We start from the raw sequence: 26,797 nt of genomic DNA on the forward strand, positions 1-26,797 counted from the left end.
GAAAAACATCCATTGACTTCAATGACCCGCCACCAAAAAAAAAAAAATTATTTGATTCATGTCATAACATATGAACCCCACAAACAATAAAGAATTTTGCCACTTACCAAAGCAATGAATTGAATCTGCAACCATGTCGAACGCTTTAAGAAGAAGTACAGGACAAAGACGCAAACCTTCTAAAAAAGAATTAGGGAAAAGAGTAAATTATTAATGAAATAAAATTAGAAAAGTGAAAGTGAGCTTTATGAATGAAATTGAAAAGAAGAGTACCTGATTCACTCATTTTCTTTAGTAGGTAGATATTATTACAATGAAGATTAAGAGACTTATTTGCTTGAAATGCAGAGAAAGAGTAAAGTGAACCGAGGGCTTCACTAATTCATTTTATCTTTTTTGTTTTTTTCCCCTGTTACCGCCCTAGATAACCCTCGTGCGCGAAATGAATTTTTTATTTATTGCATATTATTTTCTATTATTTTAATTTTAAAAAATATCGTAGTTAATGACATACTCAAGAAATTATTTATTATAATATTTTTATGTATAAATTTCATAAGCACCTATTTATGCTTTAATTTCACCAATTTCATATTAAATTGATGAGTTAACAAAAAAATTACAAAAAATAATTTTTAACAACATGCAACATATAAACGTTGTTATTTAAATAATAATTTATGCAACAGGCAATTCAATGTTGTCTTAATAACTAACTACAACATGCAAACTTTAAATGTTGTCATGACATACTTTTATACCGCAACAAATGATTGCTCGTTGTGGTAAGGTTTTACACAACGATCACTTGTTGCATGTTGCTAAAACTTTATATTTACCAACATACATTTTATGATTGTTGTTAAATAATAAATTTAACAACACTCCATCTGTGCACGTTGTTAAAATGATGTTGCCTTATCCCAATTTTCTTGTAGTGGAAGTTGAATGAGCTGTCTTAGTCGGTGTGAAGAGTTTAAAGTTTGGTTCATATGATAGGCAGTAGGCTGTCTCTATGATATATGGTCATGGGGCTGTTGAAGATCATAAAGGAGGCGATAAGAGTGATCACAATCAAGAAGGGTGGTGGTAGGTGTGGATCAAAAGAAAGATATGGCTGTGGCAACATCGTGGCTATATGGGAATGCAGTGGGGGACGGGATGCATAATTAAACTAGGGTTTGGTGGCGAAACTATTACAGGATGCGAAGGGATGTTTTGTTGGCCCAGATAAGGCTGAGTAATGGTTCGTTGAGATGTAGGCAATCGCATCCAACACAGGCGGAGGCAAAAGAGTTAGGTGATGTTTAGATTATGTTCGATAGTGTGGTGGCATTAAAAATCATGTGGAAGTGAGGTTGCATTGGTTTGCAAAAGATATGGCAGCACAAGGTAATTGGGAAGGGTGGGCGTGAGTGGAAATCATCGACGATGGTGGTTGGAAAAGTAATAACGGCTAAGTTAGAAGGTAGGTAAAATGCATTCTTGTTGTGGAAGTAGTCAATGACGGCTGCTATGACATCAGTGGTGGTTGGCTTATGTTAGGGTAAGCCAAGGGTGGCAGTAGTGATCGGTGGGAGTCGTCACCAACTGTCGGAAAAACAGCAGCAGTAAGCAGTTAGTTTTGGTGAAAGACCCACTACCTAAGGCCAGAGTTTTGAAGAGGAAACGGTTGTGTTAGGGGCTATCGACTAATGGTAAGGTCACCGGTGAGGGGGTTACTTCGGCGGTGGCAAAGCACCACCACCAGATGCCAATGCGGCCGTTGGTGGCTGGTCAAGCATTGATTAATGTGGGGAAAGTTGAGATAGTTTTCTTGATCAGCAAGTTATCAAAAGCAGTAAAAGTGGATGCCATCGATTATAGTTGAATCTAGGCACTATCAGTACTATAGTGCTTGCTAATTTAATGTATTTTGCCATATATTATAGTATTCTTCACTTTAAATTTAGATAATGAAATGGATTAAAAAAATATCGAAACTTATGTTTTCTTAATCTATAGACACCATTATTCTTGTCATTACTGATATATTTATTAATGTTTTTCTTTAATACATGATAGAATACATTTGGTGTAGCAATTTGTGGTATCATCTTGGGAAGGTCAATTATCCTGGAAGAAAAAGATTATGAGCTTCAACATGAAAGAGCAAGAATAAAAGAAGCAAGTTATGGAATTTAAAAAGAAAAAAACTGTAAAAATCTTGAGTCTCAGACAATTTTTTTTTTAAATATGATTTTATGATGTGAAAAACTTATATTTTAAAGGGCAATTTTGAAATGTATGTGTCTCTTGATATTCATCATCAAAAAGATAATAAAACATCATAGCCCTTAGATTTTCAGTTGAGTTTAGTAGCCAATTGTAGAAAAAAGAGAACAATGATTTTACTGTCTTGAAATATATAGTAACTTATATGAATTACTATATTAATTGATACCAAGTGTAAATAGAGGTGTTTGAATTCAATTTGATCCGCTCAATCCATCTAATCTGTAAAAATATGATCTATGGATTGGTGGATTGAAGGGATTGAAAATTTGAAAATCCACAGTCGGTGGATTAGATATGGATTTACTTCTGTAAATTCACAAAAATCCATGAATCTACAAAAAAAAAATTATTTAATTAAAAATAAAACTTATAAATCTGGCATTGTTAGTTACTAATAAATAAATAAGTTAAAATATAGTTAAATTAACACCATGTTATATCTTATCTGATAATAATATTAAATAAAAAATAATTAAATAAGCAAATATAGCTTCCTAAATATTAAAAATTCTAAAGCAGAACAAAAAACCCTAAGCCAAACAAAACATTTAATTTGCACGTAACACCAAACCTCTACGTCACCGCACACACAAGCCATCACTGTTTCACTTCACCACTTAAAGTACTTATAATTTCTTACTTTCTTTTCAAACTCTTTAAGTTTCTTAATTTTTCTTGTGTTACATTTAAGATCTCAATATTCAACTTTTGTACATATTTAAATTCATAATTTTAGTTAATTTTCATGTATTGATCTAAATAAATGAGATTTTTTTCTTTTCAGAATGTTATATCTTGAAATTTTGAATGTATTATTCTAGCTTTATTTAAACAATTAATTTCTTTAAATTTTATTCAATTTTGAATTTTATCGGTAGTAAAATTATTTTTATATTAGATTTTTTAATTTAATTACTTCGTAGAATGGACAGGCTTAAAATTTTAAATTCGTACATCAATATGTAAAATGGTGGATTGGATATGGATTGAGTCAAATCCGCATCCGATCTGCAAACATATGGATTGAATTTGGATTGAATTTCACTAATTTGTAGATTGGATTGATTGAAAATTTATAATATGTAAAATCTTGGATCGGATATGAATTGATGTCCAATCCTTAAAATCCGATCCGTGAACATCTCTAGGTAGTATTTACTTCTTAAATTGGAGTGCAAATCTTAGGATTGAAATTGTAGAGAGAGATTGTGAGTAGTTTGTTACTTACATTGGAATGAGCGTGTGAAAGAGAAATCAAAATTTATGTGTTTACTTTGTCTTGGTTTATGAGTGAATTATTTCAAATTATAGTTTTATCCTTATTTTAAAGAATTGCAGTTTTTAATTATAAAGTGAGTTAAAAAATATATTTGTAAAATAAAATATTATTTTATTATTAATTTTAATTAAATAAATTAATAGTAATTATTAATATTTTTAATTAGATAAATCACAATTTTTATTAATTCTAATCTTAATCATGTAAATTAAAAATTACTGATAAGAGAAACACAAATGAAACATTATTATTAATAATATAGTACAAAATTAATATTTTCTTAGAATAAACTATTTATTGTTGTTAATTATTGATATTAAAAAAATATAATAATATTACATTTTCAAATAAAGATATTATGTAATGATATTATTAATTCTTTATGAATATTATAATATAATTTTAAAGTAATTTTAACTTAGAATTAATGTAAATTATTATTTTTAACCAAATATTATAATATATATTTAAATAAGTTTAATATTATTATTTTTTATGAATGCAATATTATTAAATAATATAATAATAATATTGAAATAAATATGATATTATTATTTTTAAATAAATTTAACAATTTTTTATTTCAGTAAATATAATTATATTATATTTAGTAAAATAAGGGTAAAAAGAAAGAGGTGGGAGTGGAAATTCAATGAAAGTGGAAATCCCCCTCCTCACTCTAAAATAAGTGGGAGCTATGAGAATTGAAATGTGTTTATGATATTGATGTACTAAACAAGTCGACATCTACTCTGAATCTAACCAAAAAAAAAAAAAAAAGATTTCCAATTGATGTAAAAAGAGAAACTAAACTTGAATCCATTCTCACAGTGTTTAATTTTTATCAAAATTTGTATGCTGAGAATTCGGATTCTAATACAGATCTCTCCATTTGTAATGTTATCACCAAGCTAGTCCTAAAGATAATGATATGCTAACTATTGTTCCTAATGTGTCTGGAAAAAGGATGGTATTTTTGGTTTAGATGCCGCTAGTGCCCCAGGTCTTAATGGTTTTCCTGGCTTATTTTTCCATTGGTTTTTAGATATTATTGAGAATGATCTTATTTAGTATATTTAGTAATTTTAAAGGAGGGTGTGATTCTCCTGAACTTAAATTCTAATTGTGTGGCTTTGATTCAGAGATTGCACGGATCCACTGAGGTTGGTCAATTTCGTCCCATTGCTGTTGTCAACTTCATTTTCAAAACTATTTCTAAAATATTGGCCGACAGATTTAAGCCTGATTATGTCTAAGCTGGCCTCTCCTCAGCAAGTTGCCTTTATAAAAGGTGGACATATCCAATATAGTACATGTATGGTTCCGGAAGATATTATCCTTTTGGATCGAAAGTCCTTGGTAGAAATTTGGGCCTAAATATTGATATCGCCAAGGCTTTAGGTACTCTCCAATGGGAATTTCTTCCACGGGCTCTGACTCAGTTGGCCTTTCACTCGACTTTTATCGGCTACCTATCTTGATTAACGGATCTGTCCAGCGGTTCTCTTCTTGTAGTAAGGGTGTTCGCCGAGGTGACCCGCTTTTCTGTTGCAAATGTGAATTATTTTAGGAAAATTTTAATTCCATCCCATCCTCAAAATCATACAATATAAGAACTTATGTAAAAAAACCCTTGTACAAGATAAAAAAACACGGCTGTCAAGAACGAAGAAATAGAAATTCAATACGTGAAAAATTATTACAATTACTCTAATATTTTCCTCACACCCAAAAATTCTATCAACACCCAATTCTACCTACGCTTTTTATCACACTAGAAATATCAACTTTCCTATATATAGTGATTATTTCTTTAGAAGATATATTTCTTTTTTTATATAAGTTATATTTTTTCTTGAGTAAGTTAAGTTCCGAAGGAGAAATTATTTATTCCTTAAATAAAAATCCTAAAAAATAAGAAAATATTCTAATAAATCCTTATTAAAAAAAGAGACATCTTTTATAGTCATTTGTATGTATAAATCCAATGAGTGGAGTTGCCATCAAGACGCATTCTTAAATCATAGAAAATAACAATTGCCTCCATGTTAAACACTCAAACCTAGCAACCTCTTCAGGCTTCACTCCAAAATGTCATGGAATCAATCGTTATTTTGTTTTCCCCTTTTACACATAACAAAGTAGAAATTAACAGCAGAAATATAAATCCTAGGCTAGCTATTCATTTACTATTAATCATAGAGATTAGAGTACTAGCTAGCCTAATATATTATTCAGAATATATAATATAGCTAGGTCCTTCATTATATAGACATTGAGGATCTTGAAGGATTACGAGCTAGAATAACACCAACCGCAGAGGCTGGTCATCATCAAGAACCAGAACCAGACGTCGAATGCCGTCCACATAAAAGATACCGATTTTGTTACAGACTTTAACACAAGAATTACAAACAAATGGACAATGAACAAGTTGTATATATTGACACTAACTTTCTGAAGCTTAAACTAATTTAGCAACGTTTTAGTTCTTGGGTGGCCGACAATTAGGCTCATATTTGTAGCAGAGCAGAGGATCAGAGAAGCTTCTACAATCAGTTGCAAGTTGATGACATGTACTGCTAGCTGGCACCAGGTGGTTATGCCGCTGCTTGTACATATACACGTGATAATTTTGTTAAGCAAGTTGTAAATAGTTAGTTAGTTTGTTAACTTTAGCTGAGTAACTGCACCTGTGTATATATATGTGTGTAATCGATTAGTAGTGGAAGATTGTTCCAGAAACAAAAAGAATTGAATAAAATTGAAATAACAGATCTTGATCATTTTCTTTAACGTTTTCACTAGCCAAACAATTATTTTCTGTTCTTTATCTTAGTATCAAAGCCAGTTATGGCATTTGTGAATCTTGCCTCATCAAATCAAAATTCAAATATTAATGTGAGCTCAACAAACTTCTCATTTACCTTTAATACACCTGTGAAACTGGATCAATCAAACTATTTGATCTGGCGATCTCAAGTATTGGCCTCTGTATGTGGCAATAGGCTAGAAAAAATCATTGATGAAACCTCCATTCCTCCTCCTTCTCATATTGCTTAGAGGATTGACAATGAGCTCAGATATATTGAGAATCTAGAATTTACAAACTAGAAGGCACAAGATCAAGTACTTCTGGGCTGGTTGCTCTCATAAATGAGTAAAGGTATCATAAGCTTGGTGTTTAATCTGGAAACTTCACTTGAGCTATGGAAAGCTATTGAAATTCAATTTGGATTGCAATCAAAATCCAGACTCTTGCATCTGAGATATATGATGAACGCAACTAGAAAAGATGACATGAAAATCACTAAATATTTCATTAAAGTGAAAAATATTGCTTATAACATGGCTGCAACAGGAAGTGCCTTAAGCAATGATGATTTGATTCTGCATGTGCTCTCAGAACTAGGACCAAATTATAATTCTATTGCTACCTATATTACTAGTCAAGTAGGTGTTGGCAAAATGATTTTGAATGAAGCTTATGCTATGTTGTTGACTCAAGAGGCTAGAATTGAGAAACAAGCACATATGCTTTCTGGCATGGATGTTAAGCACGACTTTGAAGAAAATTTTGCTCAAAACAGAGGCTTTAAGAAAGGAAATAAGTCCAGTGACAGGGGATTTGGAAATTATAATTACTCTCCTAGTTTTGACAATGTTGAACATTTTGGCAATGGTTACAGTGGAGGTCCTAGTAATAGTATGCTTGGTTCAAAAGGTCAACTCATAGGCTATCAAAGTGATAATTAAAGGGGAGCAGAAGCAGGAAATTAGAACTATGGTGTTGGCAGCAGTAATCTCAATAATAGGCAACAAATGAATCATAAACCTCAGTGGAATGCTTATAAACCAACTTGTCAAATTTGCTTTAAAACTGGTTATACTGCAAACATCTGATGAAAACTTAAAGAATTTTTATCTCTGGTGCTTATAGACCTCTGTTGTGCAAATTTTAATGTACTCGCAAGCGCACAAATCTATTGTAGTATAGATCAATGGTGACGAGTGTCGATCCCACGAGAAGGTGGATTTTAATTATGTGTAGAATTAATTTTGTAAATGAGTGGTTGGATTTATGGTGGAAGTGATTTGGAATATGCTAAGACTTAAATTAAAATGGCGAGAATAAATTCTAAAATTGGAATTGCAATAGAGAGAATAAATTGAAGAGAAAATCTATTAAATTGCCGTACTTGCGTATCTGGATCCGTATCAACATGCATCATGGGCTAAATAATCCGTATTAATGCCAATTAAATCATGAGGGGGAATCCACACCTCATGAACAACGCTCTAATCAATATAGTGCTAAGGGCTTATCGTGCCAAATAATAATAACCTTGTACTAGAGGGCCGGTAAAACCAAGGCGGTACTAGACAAGATTAGTATTATTTGTCGACGAGAAGTCAAAACATCCACAAAAATTAGAGGGGAAGAGAAAATAAATTTACCAAATAAAGCCCATGACACATGTTGAGACTTCACCTTCAACCCAAGCTTGAAAAGAAATTAGCTACTCATAATTGAACTAGGGGCAAAATGGAAATTTATTAAAATACGAAGAAAATACAAGATGGAGAGGGAATTACAGAAAATGAATCCCAAAAATGGATTCAGAGATATCAAATTAAGGGGGGGAGGCCCCATTTTTATAGATACATGGAGTAAATCATGGCCATCGGATTAAAAACAGTTTGGACGCTCAGGATTGCGCCACGTCATCAGTCAACAGTACGCGGTTTGACCACGCGGATGAACAGTAACACGGTTTGACTCGGATGAACAGTAACGCGGTTTGGTTGAAAATAATTTTGTGTGATGCATGTACCGTACGCGAGATTTTTCATCCACTGATATGCTGCCACGTCACCATCAACAGTACATAAGAATTTTAGCCCAACAGGATCGTGACACCTCATCAGTCAATGCCACATCATCGGTCAATGCCACGTCATCGATCCGTCTATGTGAAAAGTGTTGTGAACAGTAACGTAGATAGTACCGTACACGTGAATAGTACCGTACATATAAATAGTACCATTTTTCCTTTTATGCTCCTCTTAAGGTTTTCGACCGTCTTGAGTTCAAAAGTGATGTCCGTTTTGCCGTTTGATCTCTCCTTTATTGTGAAATGACTATAATGCCCCTAAAATACATAAAATACTTAATTAAAATAAAACACATGTAATTAAATCACAAGAAGGTTAAATACATAAAAGTAAGGGTTGTTAGTAAGACTTAAAATGTAAAATGACGGTTTTCTCCTTTATAAATATGCATTTTCTAACACTCAACAACCTCCTCCAAACAGAAATCCCAAAGCTGCATATTTAGCGGACATTGATGGTGTAGTTGATACCAATGGGTACCTTGACAGTGGAGCTACACACCATCTTACTAATGATATGAGGAATATGACTATGTCAGAACCTTTTGAAGGTAACTCTAAACTTATCATTGGTAATGGTACTGGTTTATGCATAACTCACATTGGAAATGTTGTATTAAGAATGCATAATTCCTTTGAATCAATCACACTTAAACTAAACAATATGCTCCTTATCTTATTCCACAAATATCTAAGAATCTTATTAGCATATCGCAGTTAACTAAAGATAACAATGTTGTTATTGAGTTTACTGATAAATCTTGTTTTGTGAAGGACAAAGTGAGGAATTTGATCATACTGCAGGGCAAAGCTGAAAAAGGTTTATACATATTGTTATTGTTTCCCTATAATAAAGTCTCTTCTCAATCATTTCAAAAGCCTCTTGGAGTCACTCAATCCAAAATCTCAGTTGTTCCTTTGTCTATGTTCTTTGTTGTCAATTTAGTTGTCAGTAATCAAACAAGCACCTACTTGTATACTACAATAGAATCTTGTACTAATCCAAATTGTATGCTGAGTGTTTCTGTGTTCCTTAAGAAACTAGGTCATCCCAATTCCAAAGTCTTGAGTCATGTAATAAACTCTTGTTCAGCCTTTAAGAATTTTAATGGAAATAAGTTTCTTGATTCATGTGATGCTTGCAAAATAGGAAAAATGCATAGATTACATTTTCCAGTTTCTACAACTAAAACAAAACATATATTAGAAGTTTTATACACTGATTTATGAAGACCTGCCCCTGTACTTTCAGTTTAAGGTTACCGATACTATGTGAGATTTGTTGATGATTTTTCAAGGTTCACATGGATATTTCCATTAAAAACCAAGGATGAAACACTAGTTGTCTTTAGAATATTTAAAAATCAAATTAAAAAACAGCTAGATAGGTCTATTAAATGTGTTCAATCCGATTAGGGTGGAGAGTATAGATCTTTTGTTAACTTTCTTCATGAGGAAGGAATTCAATTTAGGCACTCATGTCCTTATACTCATAATTAAAATGGTTTAGTTGAGAGAAAACACAGACACATAACCAAGCTAGGTCTTACCTTACTTGCTCAAGCAACTTTGCTTATAAAATTTTAGTGGGACGCTTTCCATATAGCCACATATATTATCAATAGACTCCCCACATCTATACTCTCTATGAAATCACCTTATGAATATGTTTTTAAAATCAAACCAAATTACAAATTTCTCAAGGTCTTTGGCTGTTCATGATTTGCATTCTTAAGAGATTATAATACTCACAAATTCTACTTCCATACCTCAAAGTGTGTCTTTTTGGGTTACAGCCCTTTACACAAGGGCTATAAATGTATATATTCTTCTGGTAAAATTTTTATAGTCAGTCATGTCTTATTTAATGAAACCTCTTTTCCTTACTCATTAGATTCTAAATTCTTAACCTCACCATCTAAATATTCTGATGTTCATTACAATCTTCTTCAATCTCATACTATTTTAATTCTTAATAGAAATTTAGAAACCTTTAGAGCTGGCACTGCAGAAGAAGCTTAATCTCATCACTATAATGATCACTCTTCACCTGACATTTACAACACAACCTCTGATGCTTCACCCTCACAAATACACTTTCAACCTTCTTCCATATCTACCTTACACAAACAACAACCATCATCTTCTCATTTACCCTCGTTAACACACACTACACGCTCATCCCAACAATCTCTACCAACTCACCCTATGATTACCATAGTTAAAGCTGGTATATTCAACCCTAAAGCATTCTTAACAGCACATAACAGCCTAGAACCATCAACTGTTGATGAAACATTATTTGATCATAAGTGGAAAGTTGCAATACAGTTGGAATTTGATGCATTAACCAGGAATAACACTTGGACTTTAGTACCTGTGACACATTAACATAAGCTGATTGGATGTAAATGGGTTTTTAGAACCAAGTATAATACAGATGGTACAGTTTCTAAACACAAAGCAAGATTGGTTGCCAAGAGTTTTCACCAAACAACAGGGGTGAATTATTCAGAGATATCAAATTAAAGGGGGGAGGCCCCCTTTTTATAGATACATGGAGTAAATCATGGCCATCGGATTAAAAACAGTTTGGACGCTCAAGATTGCGCCACGTCATCAGTCAACAGTACGCGGTTTGACCACGCGGATGAACAGTAACACGGTTTGACTCAGATGAACAGTAACGCGGTTTGGTTGAAAATAATCCTGTGTGACGCATGTACCGTACGCGAGATTTTTCATCCACTGATATGCTGCCACATCACCATCAACAGTACATAAGAATTTTAGCCCAACAGGATCGTGACACCTCATCAGTCAATGCCACGTCATCGGTCAATGCCACGTCATCGATCCGTCTTTGTGAACAGTGTTGTGAACAGTAACGTAGATAGTACTGTACACGTGAATAGTACCGTACATATGAATAGTATCATTTTTCCTTTTATGCTCCTCCTAAGGTTTTCGACCGTCCTGAGTTCAAAAGTGATGTCCGTTTTGCCGTCTGATCTCTTCTTTATTGTGAAATGACTATAATGCCCCTAAAATACATAAAATACTTAATTAAAATAAAACACATGTAATTAAATCACAAGAAGGTTAAATACATAAAAGTAAGGGTTGTTAGTAAGACTTAAAATGTAAAATGACGGTTTTCTCCTTTATAAATATGCATTTTCTAACACTCAACACACCCCCCAACCAGCTTATTGCTAGTCCCTAGCAAATAAAGTGAAAACAAAATTCAAATTCAAAATAATTTTTTTTTGTTTTTAATAGAAACACTCGTATTTATTCCATCAGATTAATGATAGCAATCAAATAAAAGTATAAGCATTATCTCCAGTCTAAAGCAACATCACACTCACATCAACCATCCACATGAATCAGCCCAGTAGACTTTGTTATAGCTACTTTCAAGAATGACATGTCAAACCCCAAAATCTCACTGGAAGTAGTGACACTCTCACAAAGAAATTAAAACCAATAAAAATAGTCACTCTAATGAATGGTAATTGAGAGAGAAAATAATAAAGAAGTGATATCACATGCTCTCACCAAGATGAAATAAATATGCCCTCAGCTTAGAAATAATATGATCTCAAGTCAAATAAAAATGCTAGTCAACCCGATTTATTTATCTTTTTTTTTTCTTTTATTTATTTATTTATTTTTATTATGCACCACTACATCTTTTTAGCCCATATAACTAGCTTCTACTTCAAACTATAGTTCCCTAAAATCAAGAAGGACTTTTATTAGGACGTAACGTAGGCTAGGGATATGGCTAACAAAGAAGGGAAATAAGGAAAATAAGGAAAATAAAGTGTATGTTTGAGAAAAATGCGGAGAATTTTTTTTTTTTTGGAAGTTGCAAGGTGGATTTTACCTATTATTTTTATTTTTTTATTTTTCTTTTGAAACAACAATTTTTGTTTTGTTTTTTTTTTTGCTTTTATTTGGCATAACTTCACTGAACAAAAATACTTATTTACATTTTTCTCAAACATAAATAGGTGATGGAACTTATAAGACATTGGGTAATACTCCAAATCGGAGTGGGTCAAGATAAGTTAAACAAATAAAAGGTTTTTTTTTTTTTTAAAAGGCTCAAAATGGTTAACTATGGATATTTCACAAAAGGGATGGTTAGAAAGGCTCAAACGGGACAAAGATGGCCTTTCCATCGTCTTTTAGGGCTCTAAATAATCATCCATATCTACTAGTTAGATGGGCCTACCAATGTAGCAACACACTTTTTTTTTCTTTTTTTTTTCTTGTTTGTTTTTTTTTTAAATTTGGAATTTTTTTTTTAAGGGTTAACTCAAAAGAAATCTAGAGATCGTGTATACAATAATAAACTGTTAAGCTGTATAAAGGATGGGAAAAATGGTTATTCTCCAAGAAAAATGATAGGCTCAAAAACTTACTTGGTACTTATTATGACATGTTCATTCCTTCAAGCAACTCATATTTGTCTCCGACATCAACATGTAGAGTAGCAAACATAATGTAACATCACTTAAGACCAAAGATAATATAAATACTAAAATTTGAAATTAATCATGTCATCCAATGTTAAAACAAATCACACAATTTTTTTTTTAAAACAACATTCTACCCCCCAACCTATTCTAAACAAGAAAGGAAAATATGCGTGCAGAAATGTGAAAATGATGCAGAAAAACTAATTAGAAAAGTTACACTTAAAATGATGGAAAAACAAAATGATTTTTTTTTTAAAAAAAGATGCGTTTCTAGAGGAACTACACTCCATATTCAGCCATCTTCGACTCACAAGTTGGAAAATGTATATTTATAGAGGAGAAATTAAAAAGAAGAAAAATAAACATAAAAACATAATAAAGAAAAAGAAACTGTCTGAATTTTTTTTTGTTTTTTAATTTTTTTTTAACGATGAAGATGCGTTTCTAGAGTCACTACACTCCATATTCAGCCATCTTCAACACAAAAAGTTAGCAACAGTTAGTTTCTACAACAAAAATTAGTAAAAACTTAACCAAAATTTCACAATTGTCGACTATTCCCTCCCCCCAACCAGAACGAAACATTGTCCTCAATGTTTGAAAGGAAAGAAGTAGAGTTTAGAAGACATCACCTGGTTAGTGCAACACAGAAAACAATATTTACAAGCGGAGAGTTAAATCTAATTTGTACTTCTTACTGCGGCTACTGTTATCATCATTATTTGGGCGCTCCAACACAAAGGTCCAGGGGTCGGGCTCCGGTTTATAAGCTTGTAACATATCAAGTAGCTCATTAGCAGTGTGAGCACAAATAAAAAGTTTTTTCACATTAGAAGGAATGAAATAGTTTTTTATTGCATGGTTAAGAAATGCGATAAAGCCATCATAAAAGTTATTGACATTTAACAAACCGATGGGTTTTTGGTAGATGTGCAGATGGGCCCAAGATGATAGCGTGATAAGTGCCTCTAATGTTGCAAGATCTCCTGGAAGGAAAATAAAAGCATCATCATGATTAAGCATTTCAGTTATTCTTTCTTGCATACCTGAGATGACTAACTCTTCTCCAGTTGACGAGTCAGACGAATTGCCTAATAGTTTTAAGACTCTTGGGATGATGCCTAACACTTGACTTCCTCTGATAAAAGCTGCTTCTGAGACCATTTTTGATAACCCTCGATTACCTCCTCCATACACCAAGTGTAATTTTCTCGCTACTATGCTTCGACCAAGATCTATGGCTGCTTCAACGAACTCTTTATGTTTGCCATATGTAAATCCAGAAAGCACACAAATGTTCTTGAATTGTCTATTGGGAGTAGCTGACATTGTGATACTTTTCAAACACAATTTGTGAGTGCTTGACAAAAAAGAAATCACATTTAAGAGTCTTGGTGATAGTGGGTCATGGTTGTGTATGAGGTAATATGTCAGTGTCAAATAACGCGTAAAGCACGTGGTTCGCAAGTCAAAAAGAAAACAGTAAAAAGGAAAAAGCAAACAGTAATAAAATTATTAAAGACAATAATGCAAACAATAAGACAATAGTGAAATAAAATAACAATAAAGTAAAAGGATATTTACAGGTAGTTGCGACTGTGGCTCACATCTTCCTCTGGTTTTACGTCCAAAAACGGCTTGAATGCCCTCTATGGGTCGAGGATAGGCTTCCTATCCAGTTTTCTTATAAATTGGCAAACAGGGTCGTTTATAGTCAGATTCCCGAGACTATATCGTGCATGCTCTTTCTGGAATAATGGCCATAACTGGAGAATCGCTCCTTGCACATATCCACTAGGATGCGTTTCAAGAGACAAAAGGATATCATCCAATGACTCCTTATTCAAGCCATCCCTAATGAATTGAATCTTATCTTCCCTGTTATCAGACATCATTCCTAAAGAATATGGGTTTTTATTGCAACTCATTCTGGCACACTTATGACAAGCAACAGAAATTCTTCGAGCTCGTCGTTTTCTTGCATAATTTCCTTTACCACAACCAGGCATGTATGCAATAAATTTTGGAGGTAACTCACCTGCCGATCGTACTTTAGCCTCGATTAACCAGCGGATGTCAGCAGGTATGTTATTCCTCATGAGTAATCGCATGCGTTCGGACCGAGCTTTATAGATCATAAGGAGGGCATTCTGAGGAAGTGAAGGAAATCGCTTGTGAAGCTTCGCTAGAATCTCGTTTTTGTCCATACCTTCGCCTCAGAATATCAGTTATTATGGGAAACTGAAGTAACCGACTTGATTGTCACGGAGTACCGTTATCCGCCACTTTACCGGGGTAACAAACTAAAGCACACAAATAGAAAACAAATTAAAACACACAATTAAAATCGTCCTCTTATTGAATTTACCTCAAGCTCCAACTGGATGTCGTAAACACTTCTCTCAATGTCTCTGAGTTGGCGTTCTAAACCCCCAACATAGGCTACTAACTCTGGTGGTTGTAGAGCCCAAATGCGTTGTGTTTTACAAAATTGAATCTGCCTTTTGAGATGAGTTTTGACACGTTGAAGTGGTTTAAGAATGTTCAGGAGGAACGGTCTAAGTATGAGACTCATGATTAAAAATGATAACAGAAAACTTAATGGTAAAATAAACACACTTATGCAAAAACAATTTCAATTAGCAAAAGAATAATAATAAAAAGAAAGAAAGAAAAATCAAATCAACGAAAAGCAAAAAAAATCAATTCAAATTTGGTGGGTCACTCAAATTTATTTTGGTGTATTCATCATGTGGTTGGTACTCTAGATATGGCTTTAATATTTGACCATTAACTTTAAACGTGACACAATTTTTTGGGTCCTTAATTTCAATTGCCCCATGTGGAAAAATAGTATGAACAATAAAGGGACCAGACCAACGAGAGCGTAACTTACCTAGGAATAGGTGCAAGCGAGAATTGAATAAAAGCACTTTCTGACCTGAAGTGAACGATTTTCTCATAATTTGCTTATTATGGAAGACTTTCATTCGTTGCTTGTAAATCTTGGCATTTTCGTATGCATCATTGCAAATTTCTTCAAGTTCTGCCAGCTGTAATCTTCTTTCTGAGCTGGCTTGCTGCATGTCAAAATTGAATTTCTTGATGGCCCAATATGCACGATGCTCGAGTTCCACAGGTAGGTGGCAAGCTTTTCCATACACTAGTCTGTAGGGTGACATCCCAATCGAGGTCTTGAAAGCCGTTCTATATGCCCATAATGCATCATCAAGTCTTAATGACCAATCTTTCCTGTCTGGCCTCACCGTTTTTTCTAATATGTGCTTTATTTCTCGATTGGATATCTCAACTTGGCCACTAGTTTGCGGATGATATGGGGTTGCCACTTTGTGTGTAATTGAATACTTTGTCAAAAGAGCTTTGAATGCTTTGTTACAAAAGTGGGCACCACCATCACTGATTATTGCTCGAGGGAATCCAAAGCGTGAAACAATGTTGCTTTTCAAAAATGCTATCACCACCTTGTGATCATTGGTCCTACATGGAATTGCTTCTACCCATTTCGATACATAGTCAACAGCAACCAATATGTATTGATGGCTAAAAGATGGGGGAAAGGGTCCTATGAAGTCGATACCCCATACGTCAAAAATTTCAACCACTAAAATTGGATTTAATGGCATCATGTTCCTTCGTGTAATGCTCCCCATTTGTTGACACCTATCACATGAAGAACAAAAAGTGTAAGCATCTCGAAATATAGTTGGCCAATTGAAACCACATTGTAAAACTTTAGTCGCTGTTTTCTTAGCGCTGAAATGGCCTCCACAAGCTTGTTTATGGCAGAATGAAAGGATATTCGGAATTTCACTTTCTGGGATGCATCGTCTAACAATTTGGTCTGCACAATACTTGAACAAATACGGGTCATCCCAAAAGAAATTCTTTATTTCTGCAAAGAATTTAGCCTTGTCTTGCTTGGTCCAATGCTCTGGAAGTTTACCTGTAACAAGATAATTAACTATATCAGCATACCAAGGTAATACTTCCACATTCATTAATTGTTCATCTGGAAATGACTCATTCAATGGTAATGATTCTGTAATTGTGTCAAAATGGAGACGAGAGAGGTGGTCCGCCAGAACATTCTCTATGCCTTTCTTATCTTTGAATTCCAAGTCAAACTCCTGCAAAAGTAACACCCAACGAATTAGTCTAGCTTTTGCATCTTTCTTTGTGAGAAGATATTTAAGAGCAGCATGATCTGTGAATATAATTATTTTACAACCAATGAGATAGGATCGAAATTTTTCCAATGCAAACACTACTGCTAGCATTTCTTTTTCAGTAGTTGAATAGTTCAACTGTGCATCATTTAATGTCATACTAGCATAGTAAATAACGTGGGGAATTCGATCAACTCTTTGTCCTAATACTGCTCCTACTGCATAATCAGATGCATCACACATTAGCTCAAATGGTAAGCTCCATTTTGGGGCCTGAATAATGGGTGATGATGTCAACAACTGTTTTAATTTTTCAAACGCCATAAGACATGAATCATTAAAGATAAAAGGTACATCCTTAGCAAGTAAATTGCATAAGGGTCTAGAAACTTTGTTAAAATCTTTAATGAAACGTCTATAGAAACCAGCATGTCCAAGGAAAGATCTTACTTTTCTGACTGTTTTGGGTGGAGGAAGATTAGAAATGAGATCCACCTTGGCTTTGTCAACCTCAATCCCTTTGCTCGAAATGATGTGACCGAGAACAATACCTTGTTTTACCATGAAATGACATTTCTCCCAATTTAAGACCAAGTTCTTCTCGATACATCTCTGCAGAACTAGTGTTAGATGATGTAAACATTGATCAAACGAATCACCAAAGACAGAAAAGTCATCCATAAAGACTTCAAGAAATCGTTCAACCATATCAGAAAAAATGCTTAACATACATCGTTGAAATGTAGCTGGTGCATTACATAATCCAAATGGCATTCTCTTATATGCAAATGTGCCAAAAGGGCAAGTGAAAGTAGTTTTCTCCTGATCTTTTGGTGCTATGGAAATCTGATTATATCATGAGTAGCCATCTAGAAAGCAATAAAATTCATGGCCTGCTAATCTATCAAGCATTTGATCAATAAATGGTAAAGGAAAATAGTCTTTAAGTGTGACAGAATTCAATTTTCTATAATCAACGCATACACGCCATCCTATAGTTACTCTAGTGGGTATCAATTCATTATCAGCATTGGTAACTACTGTGACTCCTGACTTTTTGGGGACAACTTGTACAGGACTGACCCATGAACTATCAGAAATGGGGTAAATGATACCTGCATCTAATAGCTTAAGGACTTCAGTTCTAACAACTTATTTCATATTAGGATTTAACAGACGTTGCATTTCCCTAGTAGATTTAGCATTTTCATCAAGGTGAATGTAATGCATGCAGTCTACTAGGTTTATACCTTTTATGTCTGCTATGGTCCATCCTAATGCCCCTTTGTGCTCTTTCAAAACATCCAAGACCTTACCTTTTTGTTCGTCATTTAGGGATGATGAGATGATTACCGGCAGAGTACTTTCTTCTCCCAAAAATGCATATTCCAGAGTGTTGGGTAATGGTTTGAGCTCGAGTTTCGGTGGTGATTCTGATGATGGAATGAGTTGCTTCTCTGATGGTGCTAGTTGCTCAACTCTTGACTTCAATTTATTAGTGTCCATAGATGGTGCTGAGTCAAGCAGGGCGTTGACCTCATCGACCGATCTGTCAATATCAAAATCCAAACCAAAGTGAGTTAAACATGTTTGTAAAGGATCATCACTAAGGTTTGAAACAAAAGTATCATCAACTAATGCTTCAATTAAATCCACATCAACAATTTCATCATCTACACTGTGAGGTTGTTTGGCAATGTTGAAGATGTTCAGCTCTATAGTAATGTTGCCGAAGGACAACTGCATATTTCCGGTCCTGCATTGAATGTGAGCATCTGCAGTTGCCAAGAAAGGTCGGCCTAGAATAATGGGGATGTGCTTCCTTGAATCATGTATTGGTTGAGTGTCAATTACAATGAAATCAACAGGAAAATAGAACTTGTCTACCTGGATAAGCACGTCCTCCACAATACCACGAGGTGTTTTCGTGGACCGATCTGCAAGCTGTAACACCACTGGAGTTGGGTGCAATTCTCCCAATTCAAGTTTCACGAATACAGAGTAAGGCAAAAGATTTACACTAGCTCCTAAATCCAACAAAGCATTCTCAATTGTGTGGTTCCCTATGCTACATGAAATAGTAGGGGAGCCTGGGTCTTTACATTTTAAAGGAATTTTATGTTGGAGGATAGAACTAACGTTTTCTGTTAAAAATGCCTTCTTTTGAACATGCATATTTCTCTTTTTAGTACAAAGGTTTTTAAGAAACTTGCATAAGATGGAACTTGTTTAATAGCATCAAGTAAAGGGATGTTAACACTTACCTGTTTGAAGATTTCAAGAATCTCACCTGTGGATTTTCCCTTCTTGCCTTTAGCTAACCTCTGGGGGAATGGAGCTTTGGGAACGTATTCTCGTGGATTGGTTTCTTCTTTCTCCTCCGGTGATGAGTCGTCAACATTTATAGGTACAATTTGATTTTCTTTTGTCGCCGGCATCTCCACTTTGTTGTCGACTTCTTTTCCTTTTCGCAAGGTCATGACGGCTTTGACTTCTCCATGTTGCTGTGGTGAACTGGTACTTGCTTCATGCACTCCTTTAGGGTTAGGCATTGGTTGACTTGGAAACTTGCCTTTCTCAACAGTCATTGCCAAGGTCTGAACTGAAGAAGCAAGTTGTCCCACCATCTTCTCGAGGCTTGAAACTGATTGAGCTTATGAGTTGAAGCCTGCTCTCAACTCATTTCGTTGTCCATCAATGGTGCGGTTCTGTTGCTCAATCGTGGAGTGAGTAACATTCCTGAAATTCTGGAATGCATCCTCCCATGGTCTAGGTTGAGAGTGGTTCTGGTTCTGATTGTATGGTCTAAATGGTGGCTGAGAGGCTTGAGGATTTTGTGGAATTGGTGGAGCTGGAGCTGCTGGTCCGTTCTGTTGGAATCCTTGAGACCATGAAAAATTGGGGTGGTCTCTCCATCCAGGGTTATATGTGTTGGAGTATGGGTTGTAATTCGATGGTTTTCTCATTACACCTATGGCATTGGCTTGATCTGAGTATGAGTCATGGTCATGTGGCTCTGTTGATTTAGCAGTTGATAATGATGCTATTTGTCGAGAGAGACCTTCAATTATCGCTTTGACTTCTTTAATTTCTAAACTTGATTCGCCAATGTGAACCTCATTTACTCCCTTAATTCTTCTAGTATTCCTGAGTGATCGACTCCGTTGTTGGGAATTATCCGCTTGTCGCTGGAAGAATTCCCAAATCTCTTATGCACTTTTTGACATTAGCTCTCCTCCACTTGTTGCCATTAGCCATTCTTGCACATTCGGCAATAATCCCTCCAAAAAGTATTGGCATTGGTGCCATTTCTCGTACCCATGATGTGGACACTTCAAGAGTAGCCCATTGAATCGCTCCCATGTTTCGAAAAACTGCTCATCCTCTCTCTGGGTAAACTCCGAGATTTCCCTGCGAATAGCATTGGTTTTATGCACTGGGAAATATTTATTCAAAAATTTAGTTACCATTTGTTCCCATGATGAAATGCTATTGGCAGGCAATGTATTAAGCCATGAACGAGCTCTATCCTTTAAAGAAAATGGGAATAATCTGAGTTTAACATCATCATCTGAAAATTTTTCATATTTAAAAGTTTGACAAATGGCATGAAAATCATTCAGATGATTATATGGATCCTCATTTTCTAAGCCATAGAATGTGGGGAGACAATTTAGCACACTAGGTTTTAGTTCAAAACTCCTATCAGCTACATTTGGGTATCTTATACATGATGTGCTAAAATTAGCTAAGGGACTGAAATAATCCTTAAATGGCCTCTCCTGTAGTGCTTGTAAATCCATTTTATTTTTAACGTGTTTGTGTGTGCGAAGTGTTTTCTCAAGTTCAAAGTCTATAGGTTCAAGATTAGGTAATAATGACCTACGACCATAAATGCAAAATAAATAAAATAAAAATAAAGATGGGAACAAAACAAATAAAAATAAAGAAAAAGGGAGAAATTACGATACTAACCTTATTGCGCTATTACAACCTTTCTATAAAAATACACAAAAATAAATACGTGAAATAAATTAACTAAAAATTAAATTAATTAAATAAAAAAAATTACAAAGAAAAATAAATTGAAAATTAAATCACAGAATTTTAAAGAAGAGAAAAAGAAAAGAAATACTAACCTTTAAATGTAGATTCACTTTTTTTTAATAAAAAAAATACAAGAAAACAAATAAAAGAAATTATTCATAAAAATTAATTCTAAAAATTACTTACCTCCCCGGCAACGGCGCCAAAAACTTGTTGTGCAAATTTTAATGTACTCGCAAGCGCACGAATCTATTGTAGTATAGATCAATGGTGACGAGTGTCGATCCCACGAGGAGGTGGATTTTAATTATGTGTAGAATTAATTTTGTAAATGAGTGGTTGGATTTATGGTGGAAGTGATTTGGAATATGCTAAGACTTAAATTAAAATGGCGGGAATAAATTCTAAAATCGGAATTGCAATAGAGAGAATAAATTGAAGAGAAAATCTATTAAATTGACATACTTGGGTATCTGGATCCGTATCAACATGCATCATGGGCTAAATAATCCGTATTAATGCCAATTAAATCATGAGGGGGGAATCCACACCTTATGAACCACGCTCTAATCAATATGCTGCTAAGGGCTTATCGTGCCAAATAATAATAACCTTGTACTAGAGGGCCGGTGAAACTAAGGCGGTACTAGACAAGATTAGTATTATTTATCGATGAGAAGTCAAAACATTCACAAAAACTAGAGGGGAAGAGAAAATAAATTTACCAAATAAAGCCCATGACACATGTTGAGACTTCACCTTCAACTCAAGCTTGAAAAGAAATTAGCTACTCATAATTGAACTAGGGGCAAAATGGAAATTTATTAAAATACGAAGAAAATACAAGATGGAGAGGGAATTACAGAAAATGGATCCCAAAAATGGATTCAGAGATATCAAATTAGGGGGGGGAGCCCCATTTTTATAGATACATGGAGTAAATCATGGCCATCGGATTAAAAACAGTTTGGACGCTCAGGATTGCGCCACGTCATCAGTCAACAGTACGCGGTTTGACCACGCGAATGAACAGTAACACGGTTTGACTCGGATGAACAGTAACGCGGTTTGGTTGAAAATAATTTTGTGTGATGCATGTACCGTACGCGAGATTTTTCATCCACTGATATGCTGCCACGTCACCATCAACAGTACATAAGAATTTTAGCCCAACAGGATCGTGACACCTCATCAGTCAATGCCACATCATCGGTCAATGCCACGTCATCGATCCGTCTATGTGAAAAGTGTTGTGAACAGTAACGTAGATAGTACCGTACACGTGAATAGTACCGTACATATAAATAGTACCATTTTTCCTTTTATGCTCCTCTTAAGGTTTTCAACCGTCTTGAGTTCAAAAGTGATGTCCGTTTTGCCGTTTGATCTCTCCTTTATTGTGAAATGACTATAATGCCCCTAAAATACATAAAATACTTAATTAAAATAAAACACATGTAATTAAATCACAAGAAGGTTAAATACATAAAAGTAAGGGTTGTTAGTAAGACTTAAAATGTAAAATGACGGTTTTCTCCTTTATAAATATGCATTTTCTAACACTCAACAACCTCCTCCAAACAGAAATCCCAAAGCTGCATATTTAGCGGACATTGATGGTGTAGTTGATACCAATGGGTACCTTGACAGTGGAGCTACACACCATTTTACTAATGATATGAGGAATATGACTATGTCAGAACCTTTTGAAGGTAACTCTAAACTTATCATTGGTAATGGTACTGGTTTATGCATAACTCACATTGGAAATGTTGTATTAAGAATGCATAATTCCTTTGAATCAATCACACTTAAACTAAACAATATGCTCCTTATCTTATTCCACAAATATCTAAGAATCTTATTAGCATATCGCAGTTAACTAAAGATAACAATGTTGTTATTGAGTTTACTGATAAATCTTGTTTTGTGAAGGACAAAGTGAGGAATTTGATCATACTGCAGGGCAAAGCTGAAAAAGGTTTATACATATTGTTATTGTTTCCCTATAATAAAGTCTCTTCTCAATCATTTCAAAAGCCTCTTGGAGTCACTCAATCCAAAATCTCAGTTGTTCCTTTGTCTATGTTCTTTGTTGTCAATTTAGTTGTCAATAATCAAACAAGCACCTACTTGTATACTACAATAGAATCTTGTACTAATCCAAATTGTATGCTGAGTGTTTCTGTGTTCCTTAAGAAACTAGGTCATCCCAATTCCAAAGTCTTGAGTCATGTAATAAACTCTTGTTCAGCCTTTAAGAATTTTAATGGAAATAAGTTTCTTGATTCATGTGATGCTTGCAAAATAGGAAAAATGCATAGATTACATTTTCCAGTTTCTACAACTAAAACAAAACATATATTAGAAGTTTTATACACTGATTTATGAAGACCTGCCCCTGTACTTTCAGTTTAAGGTTACCGATACTATGTGAGATTTGTTGATGATTTTTCAAGGTTCACATGGATATTTCCATTAAAAACCAAGGATGAAACACTAGTTGTCTTTAGAATATTTAAAAATCAAATTAAAAAACAGCTAGATAGGTCTATTAAATGTGTTCAATCCGATTAGGGTGGAGAGTATAGATCTTTTGTTAACTTTCTTCATGAGGAAGGAATTCAATTTAGGCACTCATGTCCTTATACTCATAATTAAAATGGTTTAGTTGAGAGAAAACACAGACACATAACCAAGCTAGGTCTTACCTTACTTGCTCAAGCAACTTTGCTTATAAAATTTTAGTGGGACGCTTTCCATATAGCCACATATATTATCAATAGACTCCCCACATCTATACTCTCTATGAAATCACCTTATGAATATGTTTTTAAAATCAAACCAAATTACAAATTTCTCAAGGTCTTTGGCTGTTCATGATTTGCATTCTTAAGAGATTATAATACTCACAAATTCTACTTCCATACCTCAAAGTGTGTCTTTTTGGGTTACAGCCCTTTACACAAGGGCTATAAATGTATATATTCTTCTGGTAAAATTTTTATAGTCAGTCATGTCTTATTTAATGAAACCTCTTTTCCTTACTCATTAGATTCTAAATTCTTAACCTCACCATCTAAATATTCTGATGTTCATTACAATCTTCTTCAATCTCATACTATTTTAATTCTTAATAGAAATTTAGAAACCTTTAGAGCTGGCACTGCAGAAGAAGCTTAATCTCATCACTATAATGATCACTCTTCACCTGACATTTACAACACAACCTCTGATGCTTCACCCTCACAAATACACTTTCAACCTTCTTCCATATCTACCTTACACAAACAACAACCATCATCTTCTCATTTACCCTCGTTAACACACACTACACGCTCATCCCAACAATCTCTACCAACTCACCCTATGATTACCATAGTTAAAGCTGGTATATTCAACCCTAAAGCATTCTTAACAGCACATAACAGCCTAGAACCATCAACTGTTGATGAAACATTATTTGATCATAAGTGGAAAGTTGCAATACAGTTGGAATTTGATGCATTAACCAGGAATAACACTTGGACTTTAGTACCTGTGACACATTAACATAAGCTGATTGGATGTAAATGGGTTTTTAGAACCAAGTATAATATAGATGGTACAGTTTCTAAACACAAAGCAAGATTGGTTGCCAAGAGTTTTCACCAAACAACAGGGGTGAATTATTCAGAAACATTCAGCCCTGTAGTAAAATATTCTACAGTTAGAACTATACTAAGTTTGGCAGTGATAAAAGGTTGGAAAGTCTGGTAAATTGATGTCAACAATGCTTTTCTTAACGGAGATATTTTAGAAGATATATACATGACACAACCAGAGGGCTTCAGAACAAAGAGGGCTATGTTTGTAAACTCAACAAAGCTCTTTATGGCTTGAAGCAAGCTCCTAGAGCATGGTATGATAAACTCAAAGGGTATCTTATAAGCTAGATTTTTTTCAACTCCAAAGCTGATACCTCTTTGTTCATCAGACATGACACAAGAGGTATTATCCTTATATCAATCTATGTGGATGATATTCTCATTATAGCACCTGATTATTCTTTGTTGGAAACTTTCATTACCAATCTTAGTAAAGTCTTCGCTTTAGAAGATTTGGGACTAGTATCCTACTTCATTGGTGTTGAAGTGTGTTACACAGATAATGGGATGCATTTATCACAAACAAAATATATCAAATACCTCTTAATTAGAGCATCAATGCAGAACTGTAAAGGTTCTGATACACCTTTCAGCACAGGTCAGAAAATAGAGAAAGCAGCAAAAGGATCTTTAGGGCAAGAATTTGAAGATCTAACTCTCTATAGAAGCATTGTTGGCGAGCTCCAATAATTAATACTCACCGGACCTGATATTGCATACTCAGTTCACAAATTAAGTCAATATCTAAGTGCTCCCACACTTCAACATTGGCTTGCTTATAAAAAGGTACTCATATATCTTCAAGCAACAATTACTTATATTAGCTAGAAATCATGTGTTTTATTCTAGGTCCAAACACATTGAATTGGACATACACTATATTAGAGATAAAGTACTTAGGAAGCAATTAGAGGTTAGATACACTCCTATAGATGAACAAGTTGCTAATATTCTCACAAAGGCTTTATCTCTTCTAAAATTTAGCTAATTCAAGTCTAAGCTCAATGTCATTAGCAGACTCTTGAGCTTAAGGGGGGATGTTAAGAAGGCTCATATTTGCAGCAGAGTAGAGGATCATAGAAGCTTCTACAATCAATTGCAAGTTGATGACATGTATTGCCAGCTGGCACTAGGTGATTATGTAGCTACTTGTACATATGCACGTGATAATTTTGTTAAGCATGTTGTAAATAGTTCGTTTGTTTGTTAACTTTAGCTGAGTAGTTGCACTTGTGTATATATATATGTGTGTAATCGATTAGTAGTGGAGATTATTCCAGAAATAAAAAGAATTGAATAAAATTGAAATTCCAAATCTTGATCATTTTCTTTAACTTTCTCACCAGGCAAACAATTATTTTTTGTTCTTTAACTCTCCAATTGTAAGAAACCATTTTTCTAATGAAGCATTATAGTTGCCAACTGTCCATACTGGTTCTATCAAGTTGAGATCAGTGGATTCCCGAACAACTGTAGAATTATCATACAGTAATAACTTACATATTGACCCCTTTCTGTAGGAGAACTTAGTTGGACAACGTCCAACGGACACTCTCCATTTGTGCCTCTATGTATGCTTAATCCACCACTAGTTCCATTTTTGACTTGGAGAAGTTTATACTCGAAGTTGGACTTAACTTTGTTGCCATAGACATCTAAGACTGGTTCAGATTCTGACATGCCCAACTGAGGTTTTGTGGCCAAGGCAAGAATAAGGAAAGAGAGTGTTGCTACTAATGAAATCTTCATTTTATTTATTTTTTTATTTTTTGAAGGATAGCTAACTTATGTTTGTTGTGTTGATACAATTTGCTATATAAGGGTTTAAATTTACAGAGAGCTTGAGATTATTGTATATGTGATAAAATCATTGTGGTTGCTAGCTACATACACGCATAGTTCATGCATTATTGAGACCTTTTCTATTGTTAATTTTACGATAATGCATGTACACCGACAGTATAATAATTATGAA

At 34.3% G+C, this 26,797-nt stretch overlaps 1 non-coding gene and 1 pseudogene across 1 annotated transcript; one reads left to right on the forward strand and one right to left on the reverse strand.

Annotated features, from left to right (window-relative positions):
* Positions 1-5,820: 5,820 nt before the first annotated feature.
* On the reverse strand, positions 5,821-26,571 carry LOC127900639 (kunitz trypsin inhibitor 5-like; annotated as a pseudogene).
* LOC127901637 (small nucleolar RNA R71) lies at positions 20,444-20,547 on the forward strand. Its single transcript, XR_008053881.1, has one exon. It is a non-coding gene; the product is annotated as a small nucleolar RNA R71 (small nucleolar RNA).
* Positions 26,572-26,797: the final 226 nt, after the last annotated feature.

The sequence above is a fragment of the Citrus sinensis genome, chromosome 3 (assembly GCF_022201045.2).
Source record: "Citrus sinensis cultivar Valencia sweet orange chromosome 3, DVS_A1.0, whole genome shotgun sequence".
In the NCBI taxonomy this organism is placed as follows: Eukaryota; Viridiplantae; Streptophyta; class Magnoliopsida; order Sapindales; family Rutaceae; genus Citrus; species Citrus sinensis.